At 45.8% G+C, this 27,150-nt stretch overlaps 1 protein-coding gene across 2 annotated transcripts in view; it reads left to right on the forward strand.

The window, feature by feature from the left end:
• Positions 1-6,697: 6,697 nt before the first annotated feature.
• The window catches only part of SLC12A8 (solute carrier family 12 member 8), a 652,049-nt gene continuing 631,596 nt past the window's right edge, over positions 6,698-27,150 (forward strand). The window contains exon 1 of one of the 2 annotated variants that reach the window (XM_069616644.1): positions 6,698-7,082. The gene's annotated coding sequence lies outside the window, so the exon portion shown is untranslated. Of the gene's footprint in view, positions 7,083-18,180; positions 18,516-27,150 lie in introns of those variants that run through there. The other variant, XM_069616643.1, reaches the window with a different exon arrangement.

Below are 27,150 nucleotides of genomic sequence, written 5' to 3' on the forward strand. Positions count from 1 at the left end.
GGTAGACAAGGAGAACCATTCCCATCAAACCAAGGGATAAGAAGCTACAAGTGTTCCATCTGGATGTTCAACTCAATGCACTCTCACAGGCTTAGGTGATCAGAGAAAGGCAATATTAGGGAACGCTTTGTACCTCCATGTTCATTCCCATTGCCTTGAAAAGGTATACTCAGCCGGGTAACTGTCCAGGGTCCCGGGGATGGGAGGACACACCTTGATAAATCCAGATTCACTTTTCCTGTGGGGATAATTTGTTGGAAGGGTCAATGGACCCTCTGCGATCAAGGCAACATTGTAGACTGACAACAGTAGGAGTGGTCTTAGGAGGGGCTCCTAGACATGGCTATCCAACTGTAGGACTAACCTATATATTCTCAATATGTAACCTGCTCAAACTGACCAATGTAATTGGCTGATGGGTTTTTTGGGTTGGAACCTGAATTTGTGACGCCACATTGGGATAAAACCGGGTGACACATGCTTAGAAAACAAGAGCTCTGGAGAATATCTGTTTTTCTGGTGGTATCCCTGTCGTTTTTGTTTAGCTAATAAAAGACAGTAAAATTTGCCCCATGATTGAGTCTCTCATTCTTGCGGCTGGGAGTCGTTGATGTCCCCGAGAGTTCTCTGCTAATAATTAGGGCGAGTGCTAGAGAGTCCCGGCAACGCTATACATTTTATTGACTTCTGTTCTTATTTACTGACATTTTTGCTCTTTTGTTTCTTGGTTTTTTGATTTCCATAGTTAGAAGTTGTTCTGTCCTTTTTTTTTTCCTGTGTCTTTACCTTCTACAGTCTCCTTCGGGCTACCTACATTTTCCAAAGCAAGTGGTTTTACGGCCGCCATTGGCTTTTCCACACTATCTCACCTTACATACACCCCTGTGCTGTCTCCATGGTATTGTGCAAGGGTGGCTATGCGTATATAGAGAGGGTCAGGCTTTTTCTACGAAAAACCCATAATCGAATATAAACCCAGGCCTTCAGTCTGATCTGCTACTGACATTAACGCTTCTGTTTGTTTTTATCTGCAGGCTTCCTGTTGCTTTTTCTACATATTATCTCTCCCTCAGGTTAGTCTTGATGATGCACATTCAGTGTTGTTTTTGCTGCAGACTCAGTCTGCGGATAAATTATTGATGCAAAAAATGGTTCCTGGTGCAACAAGTGTTTTGCCTACTGTTCCTGAAAATTCCCTGTTGTTCTTCCTGTCCAATTCCGGATGGGTAGTCTTTTTGATGCATGGGTGGTTCTAGATGCACTATACACATTCCACGTTGTCTTTGCTTGCACGCTGTTACTTATTATCGCAATTGAAACTCTTCTTTGTCCACAGGCTCTTGATGCATATAACCGGCTGTTCTTGGTGCACTCTCCTGTAGTGGCCGATGCATTCTCTTGGTGTGTGCACATTCACTGTTTTTTGAGGAGCAGTCTCTGTGTGGCGGGTTGTTGGTAATGATGATCCAAGTATTGTTACTGTGCATCATCCTCTTTCGTGCTGTGCATACCTGGGCACAGGGGAGCCGACTTATGAATTTCCCGGGGGGGGCCCAAATACAGGAAGTGACATCACTGGCAGTTATATGACCGCAAATTTGCATGTAGTCGCCAACTTGGTGCAAAGGCGCGCGGGGGGGCGGGTGTTGGCGCGCGCAGCGCAGAACAGTGCAAACATTGGCTTGCATGCACTGCATATACTAAAGTCAAGAAAGAAGGAGATTTAAGCCTTTGAGTTGCATTCCAGTAAGACATCACTGCCCCTACTCCACCGCTCTATAATCGTCCAGCAACACAACTAGGATGGGAGAATAAAATGCTTGCTAAACAGAAGGTACAGCTGCAAGGTGAAGTACCACCACCACCCAAAAAAAAGTTCCCAATTCAAGGGAAACGAGAAGTAAAGACGTTTCCCGATTAAAAACTACAAAGCAAGACGTGTGTGGTGCCATAGTTCAGTAAAACATCAACAATTCAAACTTACAATAGTGCTGCTGTAGATTGGCCAGCCACAAGTGAAATTTGCTAAAATGTTACCTCTGGGTAACCAGATAGAGTTAGGGATGTACCTTAATCTTAAACCTTTCAGTGGACACATCAGATGTGCTGCTGAAGTGTAATGCAATCCTGGCTGAAGTATAATGCAATCCTGGCTGAAGTATAATGCAATCAAGTGTCGTTTCAGACTTGTGGGGAAGAGTGTTAACTGCTTTTAACATTGTAGTTTACCGGAAATTCTGGTAAAGTAGTGTACAATGTTAAAAAGCAGTTACCCAGGCTCACCCTGCACCCAGGTGATGTTTGGGACTGATGGAAGCACTCGCGTCTAAATGTTGTAGCCATGATTGTCTCCATGTTTTAAAAACTCCCACTTTCCGGGTTTTCAACATTCATTTGAAACACCCCTTATTCAAAAAATGAAGGAGTCAGTAAAAAAGCCAATGCTGAAAAGCCTATTTCGCACAAGTAGTAAGACCCAAAGGGTAAGAGCGACTGTATAGCAGACCATGCCAATGTAGGATACTCCAGGATTACCTTCAGTCAAAATTCACCCACTGCAATGTTCCTAAATTCAGATTGCAGAGTAGTGTCTGACTGAACCTCAATCAGCTCTTCCTGGGCATCAAATGGATGATGCACCACCTCCTCTGCCAGAAAAGTCTGTATCACCCAGTCATTAATGCCAGCATTTACTTCAGGGAAGTATTCATCAAAGCTGGACCTTAATGTTGCCAGGTGGCTTGCTCAGCTCCAACTGTTCTTTTGCAAAGGTCTAGCTTCCTCTTGAAGGCAAATACTTTTTTATTCATTCTTTCCTCTGTGTTACCATGTCCACAAAGGTGGGATTGGGAGTTTCTGGGGTGGTGAGTTCTAGTGGTCTTAGTTTCCTTTATAAAATACACAAATCACATAGTATGTCAACCAGACAATGTATCATTGTGTACAGCTTAAAGGGGGCCACCTGACCCAAAGCAGCACACTAGGAGATGTATTTTGGAACAATCAACATTGTAAACACACCTCTAGTTTAGATTGTAAAGAGTGCTTGTGCTGCAATTACAAGCACCCAGTTAATAAAGTCCAGACTTAAAACACTTGATCAGCATTCAGTGAGTAAAATAACCTTACAAAAATAAAATGCAGCTTTGCATAAAATTACAGAGAATTTTTGGATTATCAGGCACTGGCAAGCGGGCTCTGCTGTTGCTGTGGGAGAAGTGAGACTTGCAATGGCGACAAATTTAAGGTTAATAGCTGCCGTTTATCAGAAGATGGCAGGCCAGCATAGATCTTAACCACTGAATGCCCACTGAACAGCTATAAATCCTTCTATGTCAGCAAGAGGCTGATGTAGAGGAACCAGTGTTAGAAAGCAATGAGGTAATTATACTGTACCATATCCCGTGGGAGGTGATGACCCCCCAAGACTCAGTGAAGGCCCCTCGTGTCAAAAGGTTGAAAAGTCCTGCCGTCTCAGTCCCCACAGTCCTACTTCTCCCCCGCTTAGAGTGGAAGCAGTCTGCGGCACACAGCTTGTAATGCAAATCGCACATTTTAAGCGTCAGGACAAAAAACAGAGAACTGAATACATTGCTGAGGTAAATGAGTTCTGACTGGCAATACTGGTAATACTGTATAGACCCACATTATCGCACCGCCCAACTATGAGTTTGAGGGCAAAGGTGGAGGAAAATCCTCCAGCAAGAAGCTGGAGGTATTTCCTCCACCATACCTCCCAAAATAAAACAATTTGGGATATTACCACCAGCAAAATTACTACCAGCAGTAATACCGCTGAAATCCACCATGGAGTCCTATGGGCTCCAATTAATGGTGACTAACACTGCCTACCACCACTTGTAATCTGGCACTAATACCGCCAGACCAAGTGGCAGTAATGGTAGTACAGTTTGGTGGTATCTCGGCAGATTTACAGGCCACACAGAGACATCACCTCTCTCCATGTTGTCTTTTATTGTAAAGTGGATTACCAGGTTTCAGACCTGTAAAATACCCCTGTCTCCTCAGGTGACTCAGACCTCCACCATTCCATCCTACATAAACTTGATGCCCCCAGGCTGTTCTTCTAGTCTACTTTTATTCTACCCATGTAGATCCAGGAACGTCATACTCCTGTTACTTTCATGGATTATTTTACTTCTTGTTTCTTAAAGCCAGGGGTCTTAAACATGTGGCTCTCCAGATGTTTGGACTACGACTCCTATGATTCATCACCATTGACTATGCTGGCTGGGGCTGATGAGCATTGTAGTCCAAAACAGTGCAGAGCTAAAGGTTACAGAACCCGGCGTCCAAGCAGAGGCCTGGAACTCCATGCTGCCACAAGCACCTGATCATTTGACTCTGGCTCTGAAATAGAGACTTTATGCCGGCCCTTTACCCAGAAACACTGGTTGTTATTATACCTTGGAGCTGCACGCGTTAATAGCACTAGTGCAAGAAACGTTCAGGACGGGCGGTAAAAAGACTTCTGTGGGTCTTATGCGGCCTATGAGTTCACAGGGTTTGGTTGACCAGGGAATAGCACACGAGGCATGGAGTTGGGACAGGATGGCAGGTTAGCTGCTGGCAACCTTTCAGGTGGCAACCGTAAACCCATGAAGAGGGAGTGGAGATGTGCACTGCTTCTTTGCCCCCCTGATTCTCTGATTTATCAGAGCTACATTTTCAAAGCCTCTCTCTGAATGGAGCATGAGTGCATTCATCTCTCAGTTGACTCACAGTTATTGTTCTGTCTGCGTCTTTCATTTGTTATAAAACAGCACCCAAGGTTGGTGGCTCTCAGGGGGTAGGGAGCCTGGGACGCTCCAAGGACAATGAATTGGCAGCCAGGGGGTTTTAGCAATGCGCTACTTTTGTAAACAAAATGAACCCCTAAAAAATCTTTTTTTTGTGACTGCACCAGTAAATCATCAAGAATCGATGACTGGGAGAGAGGCTGCAGGAAAGCGATTCCCCCTTATTTGTATGGTACAGTAGCACAGATAGGAGAAAGAGGTTGGTTGGCTCTCGACTTACATCTACCTGTTCAGTAGCACACCTGGGAGTGGGTAGTTGAACTGGCTTTGGGGTCCCCGTTTCTCGATGATAGCATACTCTTGCGGGCATACTTTTTTAATAAACATTTAATTGCAACTGCATGTGTATACCACGTGCTTAATTTGTAAAACAGTAGGTGCCTGTGCCCAAATATGTTCTAGCACTTTTGTGACACTTGGGCAGTTCCACACCACTGCTGCCACCCAGGGTCGGACTGGGACAAGAAATAGGCCCGGTCACCCAAAACAAAGTGGCCCACCCCTCGCCTCAAAAAAGTGGCCCACCCCTCGCCTCACGACACTTGACCTCTGATGATATCACCGGAAGTGATGTAATTTGACCCCACACCAAAGTGACATCCCGGGAAGCGATGAAACACAACCTTTCACCCCTTGACAAAATAGGAAGTGGCATAAAATAGCATTGTTCCTAAGTAAACTACACTACGAAAAATATGGTTATGATTTCACTAAGGTGATATAGATTTCATACAAGAATGGATCACCATACGTATCATTAATATCTGTGTGTATAGATCCATATTGTCAAAATACTGTGACTCCAAACAGACGTCCAAGGCCACATGATAATATGGTATTATATAGCACTTACCCTTAAGCTCTTTTTTATAGAACAAATATGCATACAATATCACCCAACCTGTGTTGGTACTCATATATCGGCCCAAGAAGGATGAAAGGTTTTTGAAGAATAAAAAATGAAAAAATAAATTTGAAAAAAATGAATTTTTCCGATTTTTTTTTCAAACCGGCCCAAGCATGGCCTGAAACCGGCCCTTACTCCCCTGGGACGATTTCGGCCAGGCCAGGGGCCAATCCGACCCTGCTGCCACCACCCATAGTGTGACAGAGGCCGGGCCTTTGTGAGGTCTCGGGCTCCATTAGGAGCCTATTCATGAAGACAAAAAAAAGCACACACATTCTTTTGCCGTGATGACCATCATCAAGGCAAAAGAAGGTGTGGGCTTTTTCTTTCGTCTTCATAAATAGGCTCCTAATGGAGCCTGAGACCTCACAAAGGCCCGGCCCCTGTCGCACTAAGCATGTGTGGCAGGGGCCCTGGATCGGGCTGCTGCTTGTAATGAAGCAACAGCCCGACCCTTTGGTCATTTATCCTCTTTTTTTTTTTCTTTTCAAACTGTGGATGCGCGCCCCCCCCCCCCCCCCCCCGCCCACCAAAGGGGCGTGCCCCACAGTTTGAATACTGCTGCGCCTAAGCCCTCCCCTCCAGGACCATACACCAATATGAGTCCTAGAGGGGGGGGGGGGCTTAATCGCACATTTTCGCGATTATACCCGGCCGGAGAGAAGTGATGCAGTATCGATGCAAAGGGCCATCATGCTGCAACACTTCTCTCCGGCGGGAGGGAGGGAGGGGGGGCGGAGGTCTCAGACCCCACTTGATTTTGCCAGGGGTGGGGCTCGGGCCCCGGAGCCCCCCGTGCTCGGCGCCCCTGCCTGGGCACATTCCTTGGGCTTTCTTGACTTTATCTTTTCTTAATCTGATGTCCACACGAGCCCAGGTTATTCTTGCAGTACTGGTTGTTCTTCTTAGTAAAGATTCCTGACCTTAGCTCTGAGTAAGCGCAAGGGGGCCTCCTTGACGTAAGAGTAACTCTTACGAATCCTCCTCGCCCCATATTGAGGATAGGTTGCTAGACTGGTCGTCCTTCGCACACATAACCAAGCTAAAGGAGCGGCTAAGGAACCCCGGACACCAGTGTTCCTATTTGCAAAGGCGGCCCCTTCGCCCTACCCACGTGGCACTGAGCGCACTCCTGCTCCACCTCCAGTCCCCGGGTCCAGTCACTGACGCCGCGGCGGGCAGCCTAGAAAACTTACTCACGCGTTTGCTGTGCCATCCAGCTGCTGTCGCGCGCCGGGACAGGCAGCGCACGCGCCCCTGTCAGGCGTGTATCACAGCGCGCGCAGCGAGACCCCACGAGTGACCGGCGCGTGCACTGGCTGCGCGAGCCAGCCAAGGAGCCACTCCTGCTCCAGGTACCGTACCCTCCCTCTCACAGCGCAGCAGCCCGAGTGCACCTGAACAATATCCCCAGGGCTGACTTTCACTGCATATCTCCTGAAATTATTCATACAAGCCCTTCCTTAGCGCGCCAATTTGTCATTTAAACACACGCCCAACCTCCCAAGCCCTGTTACTTTTCATTAGACGGTGCTTTTACATTACGCTCACGTTAAAACTGTGCAACTGGGAGTTGAAAACACGGCGGAAAATTAGACAACCATCGAACACAGCCTAGGTGTGTTCCAGCAGGCAAGTGAGCTTGCACCTTCAGTTTAATTTAAAATGACTGTTGACCTATGTGATGTGCTCATGTCAGTGTCATATTTGTTTTTATGAGTTATGGTCGGGTACGTGCATAATCTAAATGAGGTTTTGATTCCATTAGTAATGGTACACCAACAGCCCATAACAACAAGAGCCCCCAAATCATTGGTATGGGGTGTTTAAATCTAATTTGGTCAATTGATGTTAACCAAGACTACACATCCCAGAATGCACTTTTTTTGCAACCTGAAAGCCCAGAACCATAGCCCTGGGGAGATGGAGTCACCTTTTCACCTCTTTTGCCGTGCCCATCACTATGTGTTGATACTTTTTTCATTTACAATAGCAAAGGTAAACTAACTGCAAGAATCTAAACGACCACTACTAGTTAATAACTTCCCACCGAACATGAGAGCTTTGAGTTAATCCCCCAGCTGCCTTTGTGTTATCATTGTAAAACACGTACCACTGATACTAAACGTTTCGGTAGAATTAATGATGTCACCAATATTATATAATGCACGCAAAGCTCTTGGAACTTGAAGCCCAGCATTTGTAATTGTGAAAAGTAAAACTGCAAGCGCCAGAATGGATAGAACAAAACCAGGGCTCGATGCTCTGTGTATGTGTGCCACGGGACATCTTGATATCTGTCATAATCTGTGCTGGGGCCTGATTATGGCTATGTGTTGTTATGATGTGTATTGATGTCACTGACATATAATGTGGAGTGTTGCAGTGTTGGTGGAGGTTTGGAGTGCTGGGTTCTGCTGGTGTCGGTTGGACCTAATGTGCTGGGCTGGATGGTTGTCCCAGTGCTGTCTCTACTTTACAACTGGAGAATAAACTTACATGTAAACTTACCTTCTGGTGGTTCCTGTTCTGTGAAGAGGGTGGCTTAGTTTATATCGGTATCCCTTTCAAGTATCGATTTCAGGAGGCATGCACACAAAAGAGATCTGCATTTATGACTACAAATTCCACAAGCATTGCCAAAGCCAGTAGTTTAGTTTTTATGTAGGCACGGTATAGGCATTTGCCAGCCACTTCCATCATGGTATAAGGTGGAAAATGGTGTGATTACTGGGGCATATGACAGCAGTGCTTGGAATACATGCCTATGTGCAAGCCACAACCTTTGGCTTTGTGAATGCTTGATTTTAACAGGACTTCAGAACAGATATAAACCAAGTAGGTGAAGACATTCTTTTTATTTCTTCAGTTGTGCATTTACAGTTGCAACAACGCCACTAACTCTCCTGCAGACTGCTTAGAAATAACACTGGCAGGCCAAAGTATGATGTTACTACTTGATATAGCCAGCTGAAAGATATCCCAGGAGCTTTTGTTTTTGGATGGGGGCAGGTAGTGGGTGTGAGTAGTTGTAGGGCTATGCATGGGCAGTCAGTAGGTGGGTGGATAATCTAACAACACCGACAAGCAGTTGCCCCTCCACGCATGTTCTCTCCCTCCCAGCTGTATTCCAATGGAATAGTTTCAGTTTATAGCTGGTGCTTAATTAAGTGCCCCCTAATAGCCAAATCAAAAAATGTCTATTGGTATTCCATCATTCATTTGCGCAAATTGTCTCCTCGTTTTGCCGATGCATAAAAACGGGGCACAATCTGTGGAAGTTGGAGCCAGCATGCCAGCGGCAAAGTGAATGAATGCCTGTTCTGATGTGGAAACAAACTGCGTAGGTGGAGGAACCTGGCACCTCAACAGAGCTATATTGCACCGATGTTCTCTGTCTGCGCAAACTGAACGAGTCTTGTCCTGCGTTTAGGGAGACGTGTCTCATGTTTTGGTATGTTGCATGGGGTTTGTGAAGCGCACCTCTGCGGCTTATCCAATATTGTGGGGCTGCTGATCGACAGACAGTTCGTGGGAGTGTTGAATCCTGAACTGTGGTCAGAAGTCAGCATGTGTCTGGAGGGTTGTGGGGTCTAAGCAGGCGGAAGAAAGACTTGCAGGCTTCTAGTCTGGGTTTGTGAGGGAGTTGGCTAATGCCAGGCCCCATCCCCTAGTATGGATTTGTGGAAGTGATGCGTGTGTGCGTCTGTGTGATTCTTGCCAAGAGGCGTCTGATATGGGTTTTATGAAGGGGTGGTGATGGTCCTCTCACGTGACCGCTGACTTCAGTAACTGGGCCAGTCAGCCTTTGTGTATCTGAAGAAGGTGGCAGGCAGGGTCGGACTGGGGCATACAATTGTCTCGTGCTGTGTATCAATGAAAAAGTGGCCCACAGTTGCACATAACAATTAATTCCTTTTGCTTTTGTGACAGACAGTTTGAGTAGTACTCAAGGGGGAGTTTGCTGATAAAATGTCATGCAAATTGTGAATTTTAAAGACTATTTATTCAGTAACACTGGCCAAGACTACTAGCCTCATGGAGAAGTAACTTATCAAACGGGCCCACCTTGGCCAAAAAATGTCCCACTTTGACCAAAAAAAACCGGTCCCACGCTAGCATTTTTCATTTTTGGTTTGGATATTGTCCTATTTCCCTGTAGGCCAGTCTGAACCTGGCTGAGAGAGCACAGTCGTGGCAAAGGCTCGTGAACCAGGCGGCCCTCCTTGTCCGACAGGAATGGTCATTATAGCAAGAGAATATGGAACATTGCAAATGTGCTGAGTTACCTTGGTCCTACCTAATAATTTGCTGCCACTCACCTGTACCTGCTGTTTGCAAAATCTCTGCTCCCAATCCTCTACGCTCGCTCTGTTGACCTTGAGAAAGGCAGGTAGTGGGAAGAGGCTTCATGGCAATTCCAAGTGCAGCGCAAGAGATTCTGAGAGGCACTCACTTTTGGGATGAGAGTAACAGCTCTCTTGGATATCCCAGATCAGAGACCTAATATTTTTATTTTCTCACCACTTTTATTTCTTTGTTAGCTTTCTAAAAGTTGCACTAAGAAGCTCTCCTACATAAACCCCTTCAAGCAGTGACATTCCTATTTCTGGTCTGTGGTCTTTGTGTCTTAATACCAAATTCATTTAATTTTATGGAATTTATTTCACACCCCATTGCTACAATTATTCACATTGTATTCTCAACATAAGTATTTATTTTATTTTTTAAAGCATGGATCTTGCTCAAGAGCAACAGAGCATTGTACAAGGTCTGGGCAGCCAGCGGTTGGGCTGGCATCTTTTAACAATAGCGCAGTACTGTGATTTGTGGTCTGTGCGTCTATTGGGATTAGTCCAGTTGCTGTTGAAAAAGCCACGTTTTGAGAAATTGGTAAAATTGGAGAATTGTGGGGGCATCCCGAGCCGATGCTGGAATTGAATTCCAGAGGTTGGGTGTGTGACAAGTGAAGGATTGTTTGCGGGGGTTCTCCTTGCAGACTAGCTGTGATTCGGGTCGATTTGCTGCGGGAGTAGCTTGTGACACCAAATATTTGGAGTTTAGTTGCCAGGTATGCTGGTGTTCTACTTGTGACTGCTTTGTAGTTGATCAATTAGAATAATGTAGCATTCAAAACTCCATTTCATTAGACTGTTTGTAGGATGTTTATTGTGTGTTTTTTTTGTGTGTGTGTGTGTCAGTTTGCTTGTTATCCTGCCTTAATAAGGCTGTAAAACTTGCACTTGCCACTGGCGCGTGATAATTGACTCCTGGCATGTAGGAAAACGTGTTCTGTCTTCATGTGCAGAATTGAGTGGACAAGTGACTTTATGTGAATGGCTAGTAGCTTGAAACTTGAAATCTCTACCACTCTCTAATTTTCTGGTCTAAGGATCTATACATGGGTGCCAACCTATAGAGACACACCCTTTGATCCAGCTAGTGCCACCGGGAGAGATGTCTCAGGTTAACCAGGCACCTAACCCATGTGTACCTTGGCTTCTTAAGTATCCTTGGTTATCATTGCCAAAATAATGTTCTTTGATTTGACCCGCCCCAACCATTCCATTGACCTGTAGGTCCCACCATTCCTCGCACATTCTGGTTCTCAGAAGCTTAAAAAACCCTGGAGGGAGTGTCCGATCAGGTTTAAAAGGTTATGTAAGTCCTCGTTTTTTAGTTTTTGCCAAGCTATATTTGTACGTGGTATTTGTCGGTTCATTTTCCCCCACTATAAATTCAAGACTACAATTACCAAAATAGAAAGTGATGACCCATCAGAAGCCACGACAGAATCATCATTTCACCCCTATCATAGCACTTCTTTGTTTTTAGATGTTAGCAGTGACAAAGTGTTATGGAAATAGAAACTATGTGAATGGTCTCGCGTAATAATCACCCATAGTTATTGCTTGATATGGGCATGCATCATATCCTTCTGCGTGATAAGTACAATGTGCAGTTTAATAAAATTGGCTTTGTAGTGACTTAATAAAAGGGTGTTTACTTTGTAATGCACTCCAATATGTGTTTACTTTGAAGCAGGGATAGATTGAGATCCAACTTGGGCTAGTTGAGATTTGGGAAACGGATGTGCCACGCTACTGCGAATAACTTAACCATTCATTGCAGACACTTCAAGTTTTCCCATTCCACTTTTGAAAAGGTTATCCACTCCTGTTTTTTTCCCCCCCTTGTGTTCTGGGACTTGTACATTGAATATTTGCCCAGTGAAAAAGACAGGATTATTTATGAACACAGCAAGCACACCGCGTATGCCCGGTGTCATAGTGACAGTGAAATCATTAGTAGGAAATGCAGATCATGGTTGAAAGTCCGAGATGGAAATGTTCGAGGGAGAAAAGACCAAAGATAATTTTTCCGAAATAACCTTCGGTCTTTTCTCCCTTGAACATTTCCGACTTGGCCCCTGCCCCCACACCAACCCCTACTTAACTTACCTTGCTGCCAACTCGCTGTGTCCCTGCGACACCTGTTCCCTTGCATTTCTGTAATCGGGAACCGGCGCTGCAGGGTCCTTTCCTATTTTTTATTTTCAGGACCGGCTGCGGGGACACCCTCACAAACCCCACTCACAATATAGTAAGCAAGGGTGCGGGAGACACCTCCATAGCCCCTGCCACCGAATGGGGGATTTGGTTGAACTTCTCAGCCGTTTTGGTATTTTTTTGAACGGCTGTTATTTGGCCAAATCTCCCATTCGGTCTTGTAATCTTTGTCTTTTTGGCCGATTCCGGAAATGCATCCAGTATCCTTGTATGGAGATGATGCCTGCAGAACTAAAGATGTGTCCCGGCTTTAGTTCCAACAGGTGTCTCTGCAGCACTGTTGCTTTCCATTTTAGTAGCTTAAACGCCTTGTCAGGCGTGCCCTTGAAAGCTAATTAGCAAATTCCTTCGCAAGTAATTACCGACAAGCAGGCTACTGCTATCATTTCTGTAGAGGGATGATGTTTCATTTTCATTTGAGGGTTTGTGTAGACGACAGTAGGCCTTTGTTGTCGAGTTTAGTTTTAGATATGTTAGCAGAAGGCAAAAAGGTGGCACAACATTTAGAATACTAATTTTGTCACTGTTCTTCTGTGAACAACACAAGATATCTTTTGGATCTAAAAACCCTCAAATGAGGTAGAGCGTCGTGTAATCCCTGAACCGCTGATCCATTCATCGACTCTCATTCAGAGCATGATTCAAATTCTTTATGGAAAATTAGAGTTGGGTTTGTAAACTCCTTTTTGGGAAGCAGTTGACAAATGTATTTCCAATTCAGAGATCTAACCGATTTACTTTATGCGTTTCTAAATGCTAGCGTGGCCCATATGCTGCTGGGATAACTGTGTCCATTGTGACGAGTTACTAGACCACACCTGATATTGCTGAGTTTGTAATGTAAATTCCTTCCGATCTTAGTTCAGAGTTCATGGCGGATGACTGTGTCCCAAAATTGTTTTATTCAAGCAATCGGTGTGAATGTCTTGTGGGATGATTTTAATTGCATAGATGATGCAATATTACCCCTTGATTTGCATTACTGTGACTCCTTAATGCTGAATTAATTGATTCATAGGGGAAACGTCCCAAATAAGTCAACAGCCGCTTCTTCCCACATGGAAGTTGGCATGGCAGCCATTTGTACAGGGTCTGGTAACGTCCAAGGTGCTACTCGTGTTGATGTTTACATTTCACCAAGTGAGTCCCTTTACTGGAACCTTACCTTTTTGGCACAGAAGTTGCTTTCTTGAAACAATGCCGTAGTTACCTACATAAGCTAGTGAGACCACCCTTCCATGTAATGATTCAGGGATGACCGTTATCTTTGAGGAGCACTGGCCAGGACGTCGCTAACAGTTCATCTTTTTACCAACTCAAATATCTTCAAAGCACTGGCGTCGATATTGGGTGTCAATTGAGTTGAAACATCTGTGTCTCATCGATTTCTTTACCGGATACAGTGATATAGTTTCTCGGCGCACATAGGAGACAATTCTTTGGAGATGAAGAACTCTGCTTCTGTTATGCCAAGATGGCACCCATGCCACCCAGACTAGCATCAGTGGCTTCTGTGGGCAAGTCTGAATCAAAGTAGGCCATGCAGGTGGCAGAAGCAAGATTCTTTAATCTGATTGAAGGCATTTTGATAGTCTGTGGAGGAGGTGAATTCTTGACCTTGCCTAGTGAAGGCAACAGGGTACTTATGGAGGTAAAATCTTAAATGTAACAAGTTCAATAACTCGCCATGCTCAGAAACTATTGCAGGGCTGGCAGATTAGTAGGACTTAGTGTGGAAACGAGGGCCTGAACTTTCTCCGGATCTGGTCGGAGTCCTTCTTTTGAGAATATATGGACCAAGGCTTTCACATTTGCTTTCAGTGAGTGTGAGGTGGGCATTTTACAAGGCCATGAACATTCTCCTTAGCGTGGCATCATGGACTTCTTATGAGATTCTGAAAACTAGAATATCCTTGTTATAATAGAGAGAGTCTGGATCGTGTCTGGTTATCTTTTGAATCCAATCTGGAAAACTTCTGCTGCGGATGAAATTCCAAAGCACAGGAGGTTATAACCTTACTGCTCCACGAATGCTGTGCTTTGCCTGAAAGAGGAGTGGAGCTCCAGCTGGGGATGTGTTTTGATGTCGAGAGTGGAAGACACAGTGCTCCCTTGCAAAAGATGCACCGTGTCCATGGGCAGATGATGTTCCCTCTGTATGTATTGGGAGTGTGCATGTCAATGCAGATGTTTCTTTCTGATCCTTCTGACCCTTTCTTAGAGTTGGCTGGAACCGACATGGCCCCCTTACAGGTTCAAAAAGGTCTTGGGCCAAGAATGCTTGTATTTATTTTCTGCTTGAAGCTGTTTGTTGAGGGGAGATGCCTCAGTAATGTTGGGCAACAGGTATCTGTGTTCCATTAATAAGTAGCTTGGCTTGTCTGTCCTTGAGTTTTTCCAACCCTGTAAAAAGTCAATGTCCAGTTTTTCAGCGTGTTCCTTTCATCGGGAGGGAGCAGTGAAGACACCCATGCTCGGCAGAACAGAGTTGGGCCCATGGGGATAAATGTCTACAGAGGATGGATGTAGTTTAGGTACCATGGAAAGAGATGTATTCCTTTTCGCCAATCACGGTTACTGTGGCTGCTGTGTCGATTAGTTCAAGTGGGTTGCTTCTTGGCAGCAGCAATGGATTCGGGCTGTTTTCAATAGCCGTTGGACTTCATGCAAAAATATGTAACTCTATTAAAGTATGACTCTCGGTGTGGATGTGCTTGGGAGTAGAGGTAGTGCAACTTGTGATCTGGTTTTCGAGAGAGGGCGGGCGCAAATTGCATAAGAGTCTGTAGTGTTCAGGAAAGCATCTGCTGGATCTTCTAGGTGGAGATAATGATGGGGGGCAGCGTCTTGGGTGGAAGAGGAAATGTCCCAAGACACAATGACTGGATGGATACTTTTAATGAGCACCCAATAGCATGAGAGTGCACCGTATACACTGCGGGTGCTGTATATCACCCACTGAAGCGGAAGTGGAGTGGCGTGGAAAGACTGCATAGGCTGCACCTGCAGTGCCCTAATGCATCATACATGTGACCGTACAGTGCGGACCTAAAATTGCATTGATGCTTGATCACGTAATTGGGCCCTTGATACAAGTGCTGGAATTTAGATGTAACCAGTGAGGACCTGGGGCGGCCTACGACAGTCCGGATCGCTGATCTTGACCACAAGCATTTGTAGGATGCTGAAACCGCTTTGGGGGCAGAGGGATATACGCCAAGGAGTGCAGGAGCAGTTGGTTTAGGCCGCAAGCTAACCGGCGTGGTAAACACATGCTTGTCACCAATGTCAAACGGTGACAATAATGAAACATATGCACACAAATAATGTGTAGATTGACCTTCTTTATTTTTGTCACAGTAATAACTGCCGACTACGTTTCCCCTTCCCCAATCCCCTTTTTACTCATCAACATTTTGACCTTGGAAGGATGAAGGGCCGAGTAAACCCTTCTGGGATTTTACTGCAGTGTCAACACAGATGCCCAGGGCAAGCATTTAACTCGGTGAGCTTTTTTCTTGCATGGTTAGGTACAGGGAGCCCAATATAGGAAGATCTCGGGAGCCACGTCGTTTTAGAAGGGCTCTCACTCTCTTTGTTTGGACTTCAACCCGTGAAGATTTTGTTTGGACCCTATTAGCATAGCAGTCCTTCAGTTGTGAGGTGAAGACAGGTAGACCAACACAGAAGCAAGTTCTGCTCCCTAACCATTCCCAGGGCACATTGTGGGTGACCGGCTGCTGGAGCACGACCTACCTATCTGCCAGCCACACTGGTACCCAGGACCTTACCACGCTGAAGGACCCCTGCAGGTGTGTGCCAGCCTCCCCCATGTCCAGGAGCCCTAGAACAAGGAATACTCTTGTTCCTGAGACCCTGGACAGGGACCACAGCTCCTGAATGTTAAGACGGCCAGGATTGCTGCTCGCTTGCTGTCGAACCACTGCAAGCCATGATTCAAGTTCATTCAACACAGTTTGGAATCAACAGGACTCTCCAGTGCTGTCTTTGACACTTGCTGACCTTTGAACCACAGTACGCCATGCTTGAACTTGTTTGCCGCCCGGCAGCTGAAGCACGTTGTTGCCTCAGCTTGAGAAAATAACCATTGCTGCTTCACTGAAACCACTGTTCGAACCTCCAGCCTCTTCCTCAAGGATCCATTCAACCCTGGTGTTCTTCCCGAACAGCGTCCCTCGAGCACCACGTTGAACCAACTCGCCTTGCGCGCGTTGAACCAAACCTGGTGATCTGCACGATTCGCATCGAGCCACAGGAACCTTCAGGACGGCCACGGCTCGAGACCTGCTTGCTGCCTGGAATACCACGACCTCTGCATTCGAGCCGAATCGAATTGCCAGCACAACACCCAGAAGTCTGGTTCGTCTTTTTCGAACCGTCAGGACACTGTAAAGGTATTACTGCCTAATGTCATGCACCCTAGAGACTGGATAGATCACTTTAATGCATTTGCATGCAAGAAAACATCCTTTTTGAATAGCATTGTGGTCTGTATTGTCGTTTCTCCCCCGTCTCATTATCCAGAGTGCTGCATCTTGATACCTTGTATATTTTGTGTTATTTCTACCCAGGTGGGTTTTTGTAGTGTGTTTTTTTTTTTATTCAGTTAATATTTCATATGGTGTGTGTGTATATATATTTATAGAACCTTAGTTTGGACTGTTATGCTTTGCTGTTTGGGTTTCTATGGTTTCATATTTACGCTGCTCTCGAGAGGTTTGCCTTCCCTCGGCCCACGTTCCCACAAAAGGCGATGGAGGAATATCTCTTAACTGTGCCTGTTTTACTTTAAGGATTGGGCTCAACCTTGGTTTGTTGAAGTGTTATGGATTAATAGGCACTTAAGCCTCTGCTTATCCTTGTACCTTTTGTAGGGCAGAAGTCCATTTGTCTCTCTCTCTCACTCCTCACCCCCCCCCCCCACGCCCCCCAATATGCACACATAACCATGTGAAAAAATGGAGTGTATGTGCTTTTGGATTTTTTCCAAGAAATATGAAGGAGAGATCATGTGTAGGGAGGGCGGGCAGTGTGTGATACAGTGTCCAGTGAATGAGTCAGGATCACTAGTAAGTGAGGCCTAGTCACTAGAGAATAAAGGAGGTTGGCCAGTGAATGATGCAGTGTGAAGCAAGAACTATTTTATTATGTCCATTACCATTACTGTAAATGTAACATGAGATAAACTCCAAAACTGTTGGCTCTCCTATGGTTGTTTTTATTTGTATTCTAGTACTAGTAGTTCTGCTTTTTCTATCATCAATGCAAGACTATAATTCATAAAATGCACGACCTGGGGCAACCTGGGGGCTCCCAATAAATGGGAGTTCAAACCCAGAAGGTGAATAAAAGTGAATTCCAGCCTAGTTAAAGGCCCCGCCAGGAGGGCAGAGGCGGCCTGCCTGCCTGTGGCTTCCCCGCAAGGCTTTTCTGATGGCGCCTCACCTCTTCCAGTTCCCATGTGCGGAGGTTGCGGTGGCGTTCAGAGGGCAGCATTACACGCTGCTCTGTTTTGCTTAGGCGTGTTAAGGAAAGAGCTTTAAGAAAAGCTTGAAACATTGCAACATGTGGGCGGGAAGCAGTTTTCTTCCCGGATGCAGGAAATTGTGTCTTCTGAGTGAACCTAGCAGGTGGGTAGTTGGATGCTTTCCCCACCTGTGTTTGTTTTTTGATTAGCAAGGCACAGTGTCACCGTTCACCTTGGCCCGTGGCTTGTAGTCATGCCTCTGCCAATAACACGGCTTCCTTACGAGTTATGTACACAGGCAGGGCTGGACTGCCCCACCGGGACACCGGGACCTCTTTAGCTCTCCGCGGAAGTATACATAATTAGAACGAAAACGGGTGGTTTACGTTGAATTGACTGCTGCTGCTGGCTGCAACGGGTCGGGCTCGAGTCGCACCTGCGCAATAGGGGGGCAGGCACCGTCTGGTGAACCTTGTGTGCCTTGCTGGCTGCTGCAGGCGACTTGGTGTGCTTATTATCACATTGCGAAGGTGCAGGGCTGAGCACAGCCACACAGCGGCGGGTGACATCACGTCCTCAGACAGTGCACTGGCTGCTCCTGCTCTGAGTGTGTCAGTGCTGCTGCCTGCTAGTCCACAACGACCATGATTGCCAATGAAGAGGCGTCTGTGAGCTGCAACTGCAAGCAGGGCAACACGTGCAAGAACCGTCTGCAGCATACTGAAGTTCAGGTGCGTGACTGAATCGTAGATTGCATTGGGGGGGGGGGGGGGGGGGCGCGCTGGGCTCCAGTCCTCTGAGTGTTTCCTGCATTCACTCTCAACAAAAAGAGCATGTAAATGAGGGCGACGATCTCTGTTCTTCATGGCATGTCCACTTGTCCCGACAAAAGCTAAATGTTGAAATGCGACACTCCTTAGCATAGCCCCAAAGCTGCATCCAGCCAGTGCACTTCCCTACCATAGGGTGACTGCTCTGCCGGGCAGGTTACATCTGCCGGGACAGCCTTGTGTAAGGGAAGGGACGTGTAACGGCAGCATCTGGCATTGCTGCCAGAAGATTAGATAGTTCAGAAAATAGAGGGAGTGGAACAGATGAAGAGAGTATAGAATAAGTGATGGGATAGAATAATTGGGGGGAACTGTGTAATCGAAAGAGGAGGGGATTGAGTAGGCGCTAAGTGGGAAATAGATGCAAATAGTAACGGGGCAGAGTGATAGGTAATGTATGTGCACTCATTGTCTCGGTAGCTTTCGGAGAGCTGGCCATCCTCAAAATAGATCATTCGTGCCATCATGCACTCTGTAAAGACCCCATGCCTCTAATAAACATGAAGCTACTGCTGCTACTCCTGAAACGGCTACAACAACCCTTAAATACCAAGTGGAAGAGCCTAAGGATACCGAACATCTATCTGGAATTAAAAAATACACTGATATAACACATCTTCTATCGGCGGTTGGGGGGGGGGGTTTTGACGTTCTGTTTTGCCATATTTTTTTGGGTGAACAGCCTTTCAATGCCCTTCTATGTCTATTGCAACGACTTTATAAAAACTGCCCTGGTTTTTAATTTTTTTAAAATGTATAATAGTGTTATACCCTTCACAATTGTAAAACGTGTATACATTTTCTTTTTTTTTTTTTTTGCTAGACTCTAAGGGTAATCTGGATGAAACCTCATGCCAGTGCACTGAAGACAAGCTTTGACCAAAGGACCGCCCTTTTCTGCTCCACTAATAACCCAATGCCAAACTCCAAACCCCCACCTTTTTACTTGCAGGACTGGAAGCACCAAGAAGTTAGGCAAACGGAAAACCTTCTATAATGGCAAGACCAATTAACACAACACAATTTGTGTGACGCACTTGTCTTTCCCTGTCGAAGGCTGTGGTAAATAAGCCGTGGTAGATGCCTGCTATGCGGGGAGTACATTTTTTATGGAAGAGCCACAACGAGTTGATGCTTATTTCTTTGATTTGTGCAGTATTCCAGGTCTAGTACAGTTGCAGTTAACATTTGGGAAATGAGTTCCCGTCTCACAGTGTTCCGTGGTTGCATTTCCCGCTCGCCGTTCACATATGTTGTAACCGTTTACCCAACTAATGACATTTTACATAATGTGCCAAGAGGCAACTAAAATGGCCGAAGTTGCACCATAAAAGACTCCTTTGGATTAGGGGACATTTTGACCTATTGTGTTTGTTGTTAAGGCTGGCTGTGCATCTCACTGCTTAGTAAGCATGGCCGCTGGATGGCTTTGTTCGCCCTAGTTTTCCAACGTTTCTTTCTCTTGTCTGGGACATGGGCCTGTGTAAAAACAGGGCCTTGCGACTGCGAGGATGGGTGAGGTGGTGAATTACTTTGTTTTACTTGGGAGCTCCCCTTCAAACGTGCTCATTGGCTTTTCATATTAGGTACTGGTAACATGCACACTGCACGTGTTTGTCCAGAGACTGCCTATTTCTTCACTTTGGAAGTCATTGTCCAAAAATAATCTAAATAGCTATTACCCAGGTTAATTAATCATATTGTGCACAGGTGAAGGCATCCTTTGAAGCAAAACTTCAGGGTGGGCAAATGCCTAAAATGAGTCAGAGGACTAGGGGGGTCTTCAAAGTTAATGTCGAGGTAGACCTTTGATCTAGTTTGTCAGAGGCAATGAATCATCATGTCAAATAGCTGATGGCACACAGGAGCCCACATTTAAGTAATTATTAGTTTTAGCTAGATCTAAGGGGCTTCAGCTTTGTTAGTTAAGGTTCCTCATATAGCACTTTGTACCACTGCTAAGTTGTCTCAAAGCACTGAGGCTGTAGAGGAGGGAGACGGGGAGTAGAGTAACTAAGGAGGCGACATGATGTTATCTTTGTGCTCATATAGTGTTTAACACACTTTCTGGCTGTGTCAATGGTCTGAGGATGAAGAGCAAAGATCATAGGCGAAGTATGTGGAAAGATCGAGAAAAGGGGAAAGACAGAAAATAATATTGTGCTGGTTTTTGTGTACCACTTTACATCACTGCCAGGCAGAGTCAAAGGGATTAGGGGGTGGGTAAATTGGGAAGAATGTGTGAGAGAATTAGGTAACATAGGTGGTCATTTTCATGAGTGCCATAAATCCACTCAGAAGTGCACTACCGAAACTGCAGAAAAGTGTGCGCGGCATTTACACATGATTTCGATTACGCCCGATATAGCCTTCTGATGTAGAACAAACAATCCGAATCGATATGTCTGTGCAAATTCTGCATGTAACAACTGCGTCGCCCCACTTCCCACCGCCAGGCATGGGCAAAGTAAAACCAAAGCCAAAAAGTGGCAGAACGCATCTCAGTAGACCCAATATAAGTAATAAGGTACTAAAAAAAGAGCCCCACAAAGGATTCCTGCCAGTCCACGCCCATAAAGCCCAGCCCTGCATCAGCCCGTCCTGGAAAAAATCTCTTTGCCTGTTTTTTTTCTACCCTAAACTTATCCTTCATAAGTTCACCCGTTGCAACCACCTCCCTCTGCTTGTGGGCAACCCTGACTGCTGCTGCTAAATTACTACCCCCGCACTCCCCTGACCGATCCAGCCCTTTATGCTCCCCTGACTGCAGCCATTCCCCTCCATTCCTCCTGTGCCCCAACTGCTGCTACCCGTTCCTGCTCCCTGTGCCCCTGAGAGGACAGTTGCTCCCTCCGCGACTGCTTTGATCCCTCCTCTGCCCTCCTGCTTCCCCTGCTCTTTGCACCACCATCTTGCCACTGCAGCCGCCAACCTCCCTTGCTTGCCCCAGAGTCACCACCTTCTCTTCCGTCATCCCCACAGAAGAAACCCTTATCAATCTGCCTGTTACCTGCTGGCGCTGGGGCAGCTTCAGTGCTGGGGTATCCGACAGGAGGGCGAACACATACCGCACTGCACACAGCACAGCCATCATTACAGCCCACCGTAGTGCTGTAACTTTCTTAATTGCACCGTGCATCCCTTTTACTTTGCGAGATCATGAACTTATTTAAAACATGATTGAATAAATCCATATATGTTTAAAACATGCTTGAAATGCACTCATTTTGACAAATTCTATTCAAAAATTTCTTGGGGATACTCTCAATCCCCTCAGAAGGTTTGGGCTTACGCGCTGTGCTCGCTCCTTCGGTGAAATATGGGGCCACTTTGGAAAACAATCCAGCTCAATATGGGGCCATTTTTGAAAAAGAAATTCCAGGGCCACTTTTGGTTCCCAGTCCAGCCCTGACGGTGGGGGTGAGCAACCAGCCTGTGTGTACAATGTGGGTGGCTTTCTCCGGTAACTCGATCGAAATAAGAACAGGGGAAAGGGAAGGCACGGGTACAGTATTACAGGTTCTGCAGGTAACTTTAAAGCGCGCTGGCTACAGCACTAGTGTTCCAACACCCACACGACTTGCTTGCATGGTGTAGTACCGCCGTCTGTGGTGATCAGGCCATGTGGATACCTCTTGGGGACGGTGAAATGCCTTTTAACCAAACTGCCCAGGCTCCCGTTTAGAAGGTCTTGTTGTTCCTCCCCCGCTCTCAGCTCTGTTTGTTTGCTGTATTAATTCCTGTGAACAGCGAGTGCTGGCACGAGTCCCATGTTTGCTTCTCTGATGCTGGCCCTTTTTTCGGAATAACCAATCGGTCCCAGGTGCCGTAGGTAGCTGCAGTGTAAGATTTAATGCCAAGGGCCCAGTGGGCAAATATTACAGAGGGCAACCGGTGGATGGCTGGCATCATGGCGGTGGAGCGTAGAGTCGGCAGAGTTGCACAATGATGAACTTCAGGGAGAAATGCTTCATTTTTTTAAAAGTTGTGTTTTTTTTACAGTTTTCTGTGTTGGGGGTCTGACTCTAGCTAGAGACGGCTAGTCCTCCGCGCCAGGTTTTGCTGTCTGTCAATGGTGGTAACATTTAATGATCAAGCCTGAAGCTAATGTTGGAAATGATAGGTATCAAGGCAATGGGCAATGGGGAGGGACATTACAGGAGGTTATATCACAGGATAATGCCTACAGCACGCAGAACCATTTTGTGCATGTCCCCGGTGTTCTGACCCCCACGCAGTTATACCAAGTTGGCAGCTAAACGAGCCCAGATGAAACCCAAGGTTAGGGTGCTAGGCTGGGTGTGTCTGTAGGGTGGCCAACCACCCTACCTTTTGCAGAACTGTCCCAATTTCATCGACTGTGTCTCGCACACAGCCAGCTCGGGACAGGAATAAGGCCTAACTTTTCTCCTCTGAATCCGGATCAGCTGTCCAACGTCTTCTCAGGTCATACTTTTTGTGTGACAGTTAAAAGTGCAGGGAAACACAGCACCTTTCCCACTGCTTCCCCTGCTTCCCCAGCACGCCCAGGTTCAGCTTTGTGCCAACCTTATTTCAATAAACGATTAGAGGCTGATGATACAGACACATGGGTGCCTGGGTAAGGACCTTTGTCCCTTAGAAGTTGCAATTGGTCGGTGATGATGAAAGGAAGGGGGAGTAGAACGCTACATGCTGTGTAAAATAATGGCTCAAGCAGATTACCTTTTATATGGAATTCTTTCACTGTGAATACCTTTTTTTCTTTTTTTTTTTTTTTTTTTTTAAACCAAATGATATTGTTTTTAGGTCCACATTCCTTTGCAGGCTGCTATTGCAATCGTGCATTCAGGGTGGCAAAAATAAAGCTATGCATGTCTTTTTGCTTGACCTATTTCTATTACAATGTATATGTCAGGTTGGTTTCTTCTGTGATTTGTGTACAAGGCATTGATAGAAAAACGAATTATTTTGTTTTTGGAAACCCAACCTCAAAAACTATTTGACCTATCACTGGGTAGATATGCAGTCAAGTGCTTAAATCACAGCCTACGTCCAAATACTGATGTCACCACTTTAACTAAATGTGTGATCCTGGGCAAATCATTTAATGTCACTGCACCTAATATGCTCACATTGGGTGTTGCTAGAAGTAATTTAGTTTGCAATTTTTGCTATGAAGAAAAACCCTCATGGTTTTCTAAACTATTTGGTTGTTGCATATTAATAATGGTGAATATTTATATATGGCACAGCACCTTATTCTCTTGGCTTACACGTGAAAATGTCATGGCTTTACCAATGGTGTCCTAGAGTACTGAAGACTGATGCCACATGTTGTAATGGTATTTACAGTGATGTTGCTTCTGATCATGTCAATCCATATCGTGCAAATTAGGGTTCTGCATATCTTTTGCTGGACGGGTCTGGAAAAGAATTAGAACATATGGGTGCCTTGTATGTATAACAGTGCCACAGTGTTGCAATTGTGTTGTTCTGTTTATGTGTTCAGGAGCCTCAGGAAAGGAGGGAGGGTTGGCCTGTTAGGCAAGATTGTATGCAGTACCCTTTGGGTGCACTACAACAACCCGGACCTCCTGGCAATAGGAACCCAGCCTTTGGTATCAGTCTGTACTACAAAGGTTGGTAGCGTGTTGAGCAGCCAGGCTTATCTCAAGAGGGGTCAATGTGAGCTGTAGGGGAGTTGCACAGAGATTCACAGTGGCAAGTATTCAAATAAACTCTTACACACAAGGTTTCTTGATTTAAGCAATTATTAATTTAACAGCCAGTTTGAGTAAGCCTTCTTCAGAAGGGGGCATTATAATAGTAACACACAAATACACTCCAAAATACCCACTCTTAGTTTCTCGAAATCAGCAAATACCCATTTGGGATGGCACACAGACAATTCCTACACCCCCAGGTGACTTAAATAACTAGGACACTGTGGACATTAATATATCACTGTTGCATTTAGAGCAATACTTAGGAGTAGGTCAAAGAAAAAGGTTATGTAGAACACAACAAGAGATCACACAAAGTCAATTGGCAAAGTCTAGGTGAGCTAAAGAAATTCTTGCAGGTAGGTAAAAGTCTTCAATAATGTTTTAGACGTCTTTGTAGAAAATAAGAAATCAAAGTAGGGCCACAAGCCAATTAGGCTTGTGAGGTACAGAAGCAACCAAGACAAGTCTCCACTGAGAACAAGTGAGGTTACACAACAAGAGGTAAGTTCTCTTGGACTGTACAGTACCTTTGGTTAGAAGAAATGGTTCCAGCTGGCTTCTGTTCATGTGCATCTCTGCAGATCCCGTGTTCCTGGGCCTCAGTCGTGGGGACAAGAGGGAGGATGTCTCGAAGACTCCTGCAATGGGATGGTCGGCGGCATAAAAGGACCAACTTCTATTCAGGGGCACTTTGTGGTTTCAGCTCCTCGCGTCTCAGCAAATAGCACCACCACAGACTCTTGGCTGTTGCGATGGCCTTTCCTTGCATCTGGGGTCCAGCACTCTTGAGGTGGCTCAGGCTCGGCCAGTCCTGCTTCCTGGGAGTCTGGAGGATCTTCCTGGAGCTCTTGGCCAACTTAAAAGCAACACACACGATCTGGTGTTCCTCTCCCTGGCTCTTCGTTTTCCATCAGCAACACTAAGCGGAAATACAACCAGCTTCGAGAGAATGTCCAGGTGGCTTACTTTGGAGTTGATTGCTCCACCAACTCAAGGGGAGAAGTCCTTGCAGGGCTTCTCTAGTCAAGGCGAATTCGTAGCTTCAGCAAAGCAGCAGGGCTTCCAAGGCAAACTGACGGTACAGGAGTTGCAGCAGGCATCTCTTCCAAGTTCTTCTTCGGATTCCTTCACCCAGTGGCCGACTCTGCCTTCCAAGCCAAACAGCCTCGCCTTTCATGCAGGTTTCTCCCATTCATTCCAGCGTAGCTGTCAGTCACCTAGCAGGGTGGCTCTCCTTGCCGGACAGCCAGCTGGCCAATCACCTAAGAGTGCATTTTTGTCTCCTAGGAGATTAAGCACAGGGAGTTTCAGGCACCTCCCTCGTTTCCGGCCCCCACCAGGCACCCTGGAGCCAGAGGTGGGCTTCACTCGTGAATCCCGCAAAAGACAAAATGAACAAAGGGACCAAACCTTGGCAGAGTAAATCTCAAGAAGGCCCTTACAACAAAGAAATGGCGAAAAAAGAAGACCGGACCGTTTTGACAAAAATGGCACCCTTGGAGACTTTACTGCAGCTGCGAACGCAGCACGCAGTAAAAGCACACCACGGTAGTTAAAAGTAAACCACTGCCACCAACCATTCATCGAGGAAAGGGTAACATAAAAATGTTACATGAGAAGCTAGACAAAGGGGATACTAAGTAGCCCCTTCAGCATCCTATTGCAAGATAGTGTGTGCTGGGCCTAGAAAGATACAATGTAAGTAAAGTCAATTTCACTTCACTGCTCTTGGAAACAGTAGTTTATCCAAGAGAAGGTATTTAAACCTTTGGAAATCTGAAAGACTACCCTGTGCCACTGCACTGAAGGTGCTGTGTGGTACAATGTAAAAGATGATGTCTATGGAGTTTGTCAGACTCCACAACCAAAAGAAACAAGGTGCTCAAGTCATAGCAAAAGTACATGAGAGAGTGGGGAAAAAGAGTCTCACCCTCTCCAGGTAAAACATTAAAGTCCTCAAAATCCAGCAAAGGTGCTGGTGGTCTCTAAGGTAGAGGGGGAGAATTCTCAGAAATGTGCCAATTCCTAACATTCACCAAGAGAAGTTATTTGAACCTTTGAGAAATCTGGAAGACTTCCCTGTGCCACTGCACTGAAGGTGCTGTGTGTCACAATGTAAAGATGATGCCTATGGAGTTTGTCAGACTCCAAAGTCAAAAGAAACACAAATCACAGAAAAATACATGGGAGAGTGGGGGAAAAAGGTCTCACTCTCTCCAGGTTAGAAATTAAAAGTCCCAAAGTCCAGCAAAAAGAGATGGGGTGGGGGGGTCTCTAAGGTAGAAGGGAATTGGCACATTTCTGAGAATTCTCCCTAACAGCTGTCCCTATTTGGGCTACTACTCAGCAACATATTTCTTAATTTCATGGCATTAAATGTGCCTTTGTCTTAAGTGCATGTTACAGACTGCCCTTTGCTGGCTGCTGTCACCTTAACTGAAGACTTTAAATGTGCGCTTTGCTGCAGGTTAGACTCTTTGTCTTTTACTCTGCTTTCATCTGTGTTAGCACCTTGCCGACTGAGCCATTGCTAACTTTTCAGCACAGTTTAGTGTTTCAACTCCCCTCTGGCTGCCTGCCCTGTGAGATTAAACAGCATTCCTTTGTATCCATTCTTATTCAAGCAACCCAAGGGTGCCACAGACTGTGTCTAACCCCCTAACTATAGCCAAGTGGGGGCCCAATTATATTTAAATGGGCCCCCATGAGCCCTGACAAATGTTTAGCCAGGCCCTGTGGGCGAGCGCTAAAATGCCCTTTGTTATTCCAATGTGCCTGACTGCCAGCAAGGAGGGATGAGGGAGTGTGTGCTGTGGCTGGTGTGAAGA

Source organism: Ambystoma mexicanum, chromosome 9 (genome assembly GCF_040938575.1).
Source record: "Ambystoma mexicanum isolate Mex_15411 chromosome 9, UKY_AmexF1_1, whole genome shotgun sequence".
Lineage (NCBI taxonomy): Eukaryota > Metazoa > Chordata > Amphibia > Caudata > Ambystomatidae > Ambystoma > Ambystoma mexicanum.